We start from the raw sequence: 9,869 nt of genomic DNA, 5'->3' as shown, positions 1-9,869 counted from the left end.
AATTATATTAAAGTCTATGATAATTATTATTATTTCGTCTCAGAAAACATTTTACGAAATTTTTTGGCCTTCCATGATAGTGTAAAAAATTTTATGTAAATTTATGAATTATTTATTTTGTTTATCAAATTGAACAAACTCTATTAAAATTTCATAGAATCTTACTAAATTTAAGTATCAATATTCCACAAAATCAATTTTTCCCGGGCACGTATAACCTATATTTTTATCACATCATAAATCTAAAAATCGACGACCATCGTTTGGAAGCAGTTTAGTGTTTTTTTTCCATTATTCGAAATTGTAAACTCCAATTGAATGTGTTTAAGTTATTTATAAAAATTACGGTTAAAAAAATTACCTGGAGACTAATCAGCTCTTAACGTCAAAAAACCACGCCGATCGGCGCTAATCCGGTCAAAATCGGTTGATTCGTTCGAGAGATAGCGTGAACGAAATAAAACCGAAAAAAATTTTTTTTTACATAACTTCGTCATTTCTTCTCGGATCGTTTTTGATGATATAGAATAATTTCAGAGGTTAAAAAACCGCGTCGATTGCCGCCGAAAACGTGGAAATCGGTTGATTAGTTCGAGAGATATCCTCGACGAAATATTTGGAAATAAGGATTTTTTCAACATAACTTCGACATTTTTTGGAATAACTTTCAAACAGCTCTACCGATCGATTCCAAAAACTAATCAGCTCTTAACATCATAAAACCACGTCGATTGCCACCAAGCTGGTCAAAATCGGTTGATTCGTTCGAGAGATATCGTGAACGAAAGAAAACCGAAAAAAGTGTTTTTTCAGAGTTACTCCGAAATTTCTAGTTTGACCAATTGAAACTCAGAAATTATTTATAAGGCTTAAAAAACTACGTAGAATACTGCCAACCGCGTAAAAATCGGTTCATTCATTCAAAAGTTATTGCGGTATGAACATTCAAAAAATAGTGTTCCATGAAACTTCTATCAGACTTTTGAGCTCAAAGAGCTCAAAAGCATAGAAAAGGTATCTTTTTGAGCTCGGAGAGCTTAAAACAACACACAGATTGTACTTTTGAGCTCGAAGAGCTCAAAAAAGCGGCCAGGTATTAACGGAATTAGCGGGAAGTTGCAGGGATGGCCTTTAGGGTCAACCGTTTTCCTTATTTTTGTATGCAAAGTTGACATTCAAAAATATAAATTATGTTCATCATTTTTGATTCTATTGTTGAACATATTTTGTATTTATTTCAGTGTAAATTTAAATATCTTCGTCGTTCCATATCAATTTATAAAACAAATAATGTAAAAATAGTGAAATTATAAACAATTGTAAAATTACATTTGACCCAGACATTATTGTGTATACATTACACAATTATTATTTATGCAACTAATAATTTTATTTTCCTAAAAATACTGAATGTTCACTTAAGGCAAGCTTACTTCAATTTTTTAATTTGATGTTAGCATGTGGATAGTTCACTTGATGTTCTTCATACTTAAATACTTATCTTTTAGGTGTAAATTTTGGATGATTTTGCAATAGATTATAATTTATACTACTCTGCGATTACAGCCAGTACTAACTCATACAGGGCTAAGAAAGTAATGGCACAATTTTGGCCGGAAAATGAGCGACTCCAACTACTCACTGAGTACGACCCAAAACGACCTGAAATGCGTATCGTAACAGACACAGAATACAAAAAATTGTTAGGTAAATATACAAGACAGACTTGTTTTATTTAATATTTTACATACTTCGATTTTTGTCAAATCTGAACTGTTGGGAAAATTTTTTTTTAATTTTGCGACGGATATTTCAGAAAGTTGGGTTTTTAAAATTTAAATTTGTTTGAAATGTCACAATAGATCTAAAACAAAACCCTTTTTTTTGATAAATAATATCAATAACAATAATAGTAATATTGCATGAGTTTAAATAAAATGTAAATAAAATTTTTTATTGACATCGATTAACTGGTTTGCAATAAATTATTGGAAATTGGGGGAGTTAATAAAAAGTTTATTTAAACAATAAACTCGAATTGTTTGAATATATGCCATATCTTAATCAATTTCAATATTCTATTTCACACCGATCGAAAATCATGTATAATTATTAATCAATTAATAATTTCAGTAATAAACTGATCATTGGAAATTCATAATATGATTTTTAACATGCAGAGATCATGGATAAATTACAAAAAATTCAAGGTATATCGGTGCATATGGCAAAAGATCGAATATTATCAAATATGAAGAAATGGGTCTCGGATTGGTTAAAATCTAAAAGATCCACCTCTAAAAATCGTGGACAGTCAAGAGAACAAGAAAGATAAGAAGACAGAGAGAATGGTGATTAGAAAGAGAAGAAGAGTGAGAGTAAATGATGTATGTGATGTTACTAAGTCATAATCTCTAAAGTAATTTTTAATTCATTCTTGTTGACTTTTAAAATATTAATATTGTTGAAAGTAAAGTACTTGGTACTCTTTTCTAGCAGAATTTATCATTTTATGTTTAAGAGATAATATATGGGGTATTCCATGCCAAATCGACCACTTTTGAACTAGACTCCTTTAGATTTAGCTGAAACTTTATCATCTTTTCTACCCTTTGAAAAACATTTTTGAGAATTTTTTCAAATTTTTTCATCCAACCCAAAAAAAGTTATATATTTCCTAAAAAAGTTGCTTTTTTATTTTCAAATAGCCATATTTTAATTTAATTGAAAAAAAAATTGTCAAATTTCCTAAAATGAAAAAAAAAATTTTTTTTTTCAATTAAATAAAAAAAATATAAAAAAAAATCGGCCCTGCTCGGGATGAGCGGGAATAGTTGCCAAATTGATTGAAGTTTTTTTTGAGAAAAAAAAATTAAAAAAAACAAAAGTGGCCAACTTTGAAAAAAGAACGAGTTTGCTCAAAAAAACCGATTATTTTGTAGAATTGATCATATTTTATTTTTTTTGTGTATTTTTTCGAAAAGTTCATTCAAAAAAGAAAATTTAAAAAAATAAAAAAGGTACCTAAAGGTCAAAGTCTAAAAAAGTTATGGCTATTTGAAAATAAAAAAGCCACTTTTTTGGGAAATATATAACTTTTGTTGGGTTGGATGAAGAAATTTTCAAAAATGTTTTTCAAAGGGTAGAAAAGAATGATAAAGTTTCAGCTAAATCTAAAGGAGTCGAGTTCAAAAGTGATTGATTTGGCATGGAATACCCCATATACATTTTTGAAATGTATGTAATTTATTTTCGAGTTTATAAAAGTTTGTTGTAATCTTTTAAGTATTTCATATCTTGTAACAGATTCAATTATATGCTTCTATCACAATGATTATTTAATATTTATAATTTTTAATCTTAAGCCAATTAAATGTAATAGTTAAATGAATACATTTTAATAAAAAAATATTAATTGAATTTTTTTATAACAATAATGAGCAGTTCCAAAATAATGATAAACAAGATAAAATTTTGTATAAATAAACATTATTCATATAGACATCCAATATTTCATAAGAATATATCATTTTATTCGCCAACGTATTATTTTCACACTGATTGTTAGCGGTCAATTTACGTCAGAACACATGTCAAATCACCCACTAATACTAAGTAAAGTAAACGTGATACGCTAGTTTTAGACGAGTGAATTCGAGGTGAATTGTCGGTAAAAACGCTTCGAATAAACGCGCGACAATCCGTACTTCCCGCATACACATTCGGTCAATTTATCGTCAAAACGCTCGCAATCACTCACGATTTCATCGTTTTTCACTCATAGAAACTATGGTATTTTACGATGCGACAGCCATATAAATTCGATTGATGAACGATGATAATATTTCACAATGTCACTAGAAAATCACCGTCAAATTACCGAAGTTAAACGACTCTTTGACGAAGAATTATTCTATCATTGACCGAAAATCGACTGTTACAGCAAAACCGCTAGGGAAATGCTACTGTTTTATCGTTACCAATGAATAAAAAACCAGTATGGCTAATGGTTTCGTGAGTGCTTGCTAAACAATGTTTGTCAATGGTGTCCTGAAGTAATTGATTATTTCTAAATTGGCCAAACATTATGTCATCTACATCGAAATGTACTATACCGTTGCCAATACTTAAATTCCTCAATAATTCCTCTACATTAAGTAGGTCCGATTTAACTGTAGGCTAATTGCGGCACTCTTGATAATATAAATCTTCAGAAATCAACACTTTATCCAAATCTTCTGTAGTTATCGTTCCTATAGTTATAGGTGGTAACAAAATGCATGCAACAGTCGCTATAGCAGTGCATTGGACGCCTCTTCGCTGATGCTTAAAGTATTTTTTATCACCTTGGTGAAAATTAGCGGATTGGTGCAGGTAAAATTCCGGGATACTCGTTTTAATCTCGGTACTACGAGGAGTAACTGCAGCTCTTGCATATTCTGGAGTCTGAAAAATATTAATTTCAATTGAAAAATATTTTTAACGCTTATCCGAACGACAATTGATGTTTTATATGTATATTTCGACAAGAAATTTTTACTTACAACTTTCTTTATAGGCTCGTCTTTCCGCTTTGCACATTCCTCTTTGGTTTTTAATTTTGACAGAATGTCATACAGTATTTCGGCTCTGAACGGGCTTATGTTACTTCCGTTTATGGCATTTAATGGCTCTCCTTTTGACAGTTAGCTTGCATAGTAGCAAATAAATACTCCGCAATCGTATGCATTGTTTTGCAATGCAATATCCTACAAAAAAATGTTTATAATATTTATTTAGGCGTTTAGAAAGTATTTATTCTTTAATCCATGAATTTCATTGTTTTATATTTTATTACATAATTATTGCAATCACATTACTGCTAAATAAAAATTGTTTTCAAATGTAATTTTTTTATATTATCAAAATCTGTGTATTTAAAATAGAAATTTATACCTGTACATGTATTTTTTTCCATCTCTTTGGACCGTCAGAAGTTGGTCGTACCATCTTAAATTCTTCTAATAAGTAGCCTTCAGTTTTCTGTTAGTCCAGTCGGCAGGGAAATATTAGGCCGTTTGTTTACGACTTCCAATGCAAATGGAGTGAATTGCAATTTTTTTTTTAAAATACTCAGAAAAATATGTAGATCATTGTTTAAAAAAAAAAAATCGCGGAAAATCAATCGTTTAAAAAATAGCCATTTTGCAAGTAGCTTTAAATTAAAATATCTCGGAAACTACGCAAAAGTATTCGAGACATGCTGCGTATGAAATTCAGAAAATTAAATAAGGAACAAAATGGGCTAAACCCGATGTCTCTACGATCAATAGTTTACGAGATATTAATTTTTTAATGAAAAAACGCGCAGTTCCGCTCAAGCGCTTATAAACAAATAGCTGTAACTCCACGAAAAATCAATCGATTTACTTTTTTTTTTTAAATTAAAGCTTTTGTTGTCTTCTATGAGCAAAAAAATCAGCTAAGCTCAAAAAAATTTTTTTGAATTTATATGAATAATTTTCAGTTTTTTGAATTTCTGCATTAAAAAATAGTTAAAATGAAAAAAAAAATTATTTTTTTTGCATGTAAAAATTTTGTCGACAATAAAGAATCGATATGAGAAAAAAAATTTTGAAAAAAAAAATTTTTTATTACAAAAATATAGGTAACTAGTTTAAAAAAATATGAGCTCTACGGAGACTCGATGTCCGGATCCGAGGAAGTGCGCGTGAGCCATTCCCCTCAAACCGTTGTCGGAGAATGATGAGGGAAATAATAATAATGTGAAGTGAATAATAACAATTAAGTGCCCGCCCAGATTTTCATAATTTTTATAATTTTTTCTAAGTCTTAATTAACTTTTGAAAAATCAATTTCACAATATGGGTATCAAACAATTCAGAATTTCATGAATCGTAAAGATATCCTATCGTGTAGAATACTTTTTTTATAAAAAATTTTTCTATTTGTTTAAATAAATTGTTAATTAACAAAAAAAATTTCTTTCCACTATATAGGTATCAAACGATTCCAAATTTTATGAATCGTAAAGATATCCTATCGTGTAGAATACTTTTTTTATAAAAAATTTTTCTATTTGTTTAAATAAATTGTTAATTAACAAAAAAAATTTCTTTCCACTATATAGGTATCAAACGATTCCAAATTTTATGAATCGTAAAGATATCCTATCGTGTAGGGAACTTTTTTTATAAAAAATTTTTCTATTTGTTTAAATAAATTGTTAATTAACAAAAAAAAATTTGTTTCCACTATATAGGTATCAAACGATTCCAAATTTTATGAATCGTAAAGATATCCTATCGTGTACAGAACTTTTTTTATAAAAAATTTTTCTATTTAAATAAATTGTTAATTAACAAAAAAAAATTTGTTTCCACTATATAGGTATCAAACGATTCCAAATTTTATGAATCGTAAAGATATCCTATCGTGTAGGGAACTTTATTTATAAAAAATTTTTCTATTTAAATAAATTATTAATTAACAAAAAAAAATTTGTTTCCACTATATAGGTATCAAACGATTTCAAATTTTATGAATCGTAAAGATATCCTATCGTGTGGGGAACTTTTTTTATAAAAAATTTTTCTATTTGTTTAAATAAATTGTTAGTTAACAAAAGAAAATTAGGAAAACGGTTGACCCTGAAGGCCATCCCTGCAACTTCCCGCTAATTCCATACTTAGGCGCTTAAAATTGCACCAATGGCATTTTTGAGCTCTTCGAGCTCAAAAATACAATTTATGGTTTATTTTGAGCTCTCCAAGCTCAAAGAGATTGTTTTCCTATGCTCTTCGAGCTCAAAAGTCTGATAGGGATTTGATGACACTATTTTTTGAATTTTTAAACCGCAATAACTTTTGAATGAATAAATCGATTCTCACGCGGTTGGTAGCATTCGACGCAGTTTTTCAAGCCTCACAAAAAATCTTAAACTTTTAATTGATCGCGATAGAAATTTCGGAGTTATTCCGAAAAAACACTTTTTTCGGTTTTCTTTCGTTCACGATATCTCTCGAACGAATCTACCGATTTTGACTGGACTGATGGCGATCGACGTAGTTTTTTGAGGTTAAGAGCTGATTAGTTTTTGAAATTGAACCATCAAGCCGTTTAAAAGTTATTCCAAAAAAACCACATTTGAAAAAAATTTTTTTTTTCAGTTTTTTGAAGATTTCTCAAAATCTATTGATCTGAATCGGTCCAAACATTCTCCAAAATCTAAGTTTGGTCAAGCTCTTTCGAAAAGCACCAACCGCAATGAAATCGGTTGAGCCGTTCAAAAGTTATAAGCGGTTCACATACTTTCACACACACACACACACACACACACACACACACACACACACACACACACACTCGGGGCAGAAGAGATACTGCTACCGGGCACGTCTCCCCGAGCGGATGGGAGAACGCTCGCTGTCCTTGGATGACACTTAATCTTTTAGTTGATGAGGTACAGCGGGTAGGAGCCAAGCAAAATAACCAAACAAAATACGCTCCTGTGGACAAAACTCCCCTTTAATGGGTTGGTCGCACTAACTGACCTAACAAGACGATCGTTCCCTGCTGTGACCCACTGGGAGTGACCGGAACCTCGTGTCGTAGTTTCCGACGATGCAGGCCACGGCTGATGTGAGCTTGCTCTGCCGAGGTGTAAGTTGCAGCAGTGGATCAGGAGCCAGCCACTTCGGGCCTTGATCAGGAAGTACGCAGTGAGTGTTAGAGATCGGAATCTTCACCGCTCCGAGCGAGTCTAGTCCGTCCGTGTATTCCGGGACTGGCTAAGTGTCGGCTAGGCCTCAGGGAACTGGGGTAGGAGTACTATCTCCGAGGGTACACCCGTTCCTAGTTATGACAACCCGCTCCACTCCGTACGATGCGCTGGTGAATTTAAAAGTATGAGTAAAATTCAGGAAAACAACAATAGTGAAAACGGGCCTCATGCCCAACAAGCAGCGATTGAAGCAAGCGCTGAAATGAAGCGGTCGCAAGCGTTTGAACGCCTTGAAAAGCTGACCAGTGAGCTAAATGACTTCATCCAATCTAAGGTCAATATCCACAAGGAGATTAAGACCAAGACGACCAGCGTAGCCAATGCCCTCCAGAGATTCAAGAAACTTGATGAAGAATGGTGTTTAACAGTACGACGCACTTCTCGCACTACACCGGAGAGAAGCATTCAAGCAACTATCGTGAATGAAGAAGCAATGGACACTGGAGCCGAAGGTGACGGTGAATCAGTCGCGGAAGACAGAATCAGAACTAGCAGCAAGTCAACTAAGAGAAAAGATCGATCTTCTCCCGACCCAACGATCTGCCAAGTTGTGAAGAAAAAGGACCTGAAACCAAGCCCTCCGAAAAACACGGCAGTGCAGAACGCCGGAAAAAGAGGTGACTGAATGGCAGAAGGTCCAATCCAAGAAGGAGAAGAAGGAGCAAGCGAGAGAGCGGTTACCAAAACAACCGGTGAACAAATCTCGGCCGGAGCCTAAGCGGGAAAAACCGCGAAAATTCACCAAACCAGATGCCTTAATTATTCGACCCGTTGAGAAGGCAAAATATGCCGAGATACTGCGTCGGATTAAAAAGGATGTCCCACCAGATCAGACCCGTGACGTCGTTGACAAGGTTCAAAAGACGAATGATGGGAATATGCTCATTACGCTTTCCAGAAAGACCGCAGACAAAGGACAAGCTTTGCTGAAGACCATCAAGAGCATCCTTAAAGAAGAAGCGCAAGTCATCTGTAAAGGCCCAGAGGAACAGCTTGAAATCCGGGACATTGACGACGAAACAACTAAAGACGATGTCCGGAAGGCCTTACAAGAGGCAGCTGGAAATGACTACGAAATACCTGAAGATGTCATTAAAATTCGTCCGGCCTACAGAGGTACTCAAACTGCTTCGGTACGATTGCCAGCAGCAATAGTGCAGAAGATACTTGGAAAGACAGGCAAAATAAGGATTGGCTGGGTAAATTGCCGTGTCAGAGCAATTAAGACACCACTACGATGCTATAAGTGCTGGCACTTTGGGCACACTACTGCCCAATGTAAAAGCGAAGTCGACCGATCTGGGCTTTGCATCAAATGTGGGCAAACAGGTCATCAAGCTGCTCAATGCCAAAATAAAGTGAAATGTGCGTTATGTGCGGAAAAACCTGGCTCTCAGGACACTGCTCACCGGTCTGGTTCTGGCCGATGTCCAGTCTTCCAAGAAGCACTCCAGAAGCTGACAAATAAACGAACATGAGGATACTGCAGCTTAACATCAATCACTGCGAAGCTGCGCATGACCTGCTTATGCAGACAGTACGGGAATTAAAGCTCGACGTTGTGCTTTTATCGGAGCCATATAAACATTTAGCTGGACAACCTTGGGAGACGGATATCACCACGAAAGCTGTGATCTGGGCTTGTGGTAAGCTCCCTTTCCAGAGTGTAGCTACCAATGGCAGCGCTGGCTTTGTAGCAGCATCAGTAGATGGCATCCGTTTTTACAGCTGCTACGCACCACCTAGCCTCTCAATTGCTGAGTTTACTGACTTCTTGGATCGACTGACCGAGGACGCGAAGCAACATCATCCAGTGGCGATAGCCGGGGACTTTAACGCCTGGGCAGTGGACTGGGGCAGTAAGCAGACTAATGCACGAGGAAGAGAGCTGCTAGAAGCTCTTTCTACACTAGATGTAGTCTTGCTCAACAGTGGTGACACGCCGACCTACACCAAAGGTGACGCAAGCTCGATTGTAGACGTCACTTTTGTCAGTACCAGCCTTGCTAAAGGTAACACTAACTGGAAGGTACTGGACATCTACACTGCCAGTGACCATCATGCGATACTCTGGGAAACGTCAAAC

General features: G+C 34.4%; 1 long non-coding RNA gene across 1 annotated transcript; it reads right to left on the bottom strand.

Annotated features, from left to right (window-relative positions):
- Positions 1 to 4,384: 4,384 nt before the first annotated feature.
- On the bottom strand, positions 4,385 to 5,014 carry LOC123264244. The gene is made up of 3 exons (XR_006509290.1): positions 4,936 to 5,014; positions 4,545 to 4,748; positions 4,385 to 4,446 (listed from the first exon to the last, which is right to left on the bottom strand). It is a non-coding gene; the product is annotated as an uncharacterized LOC123264244 (long non-coding RNA).
- Between the last annotated feature and the right edge of the window lie 4,855 nt (positions 5,015 to 9,869).

Source organism: Cotesia glomerata, linkage group LG4, assembly GCF_020080835.1.
Source record: "Cotesia glomerata isolate CgM1 linkage group LG4, MPM_Cglom_v2.3, whole genome shotgun sequence".
In the NCBI taxonomy this organism is placed as follows: Eukaryota; Metazoa; Arthropoda; class Insecta; order Hymenoptera; family Braconidae; genus Cotesia; species Cotesia glomerata.
This window is presented reverse-complemented; position numbering and strand designations above follow the sequence as displayed.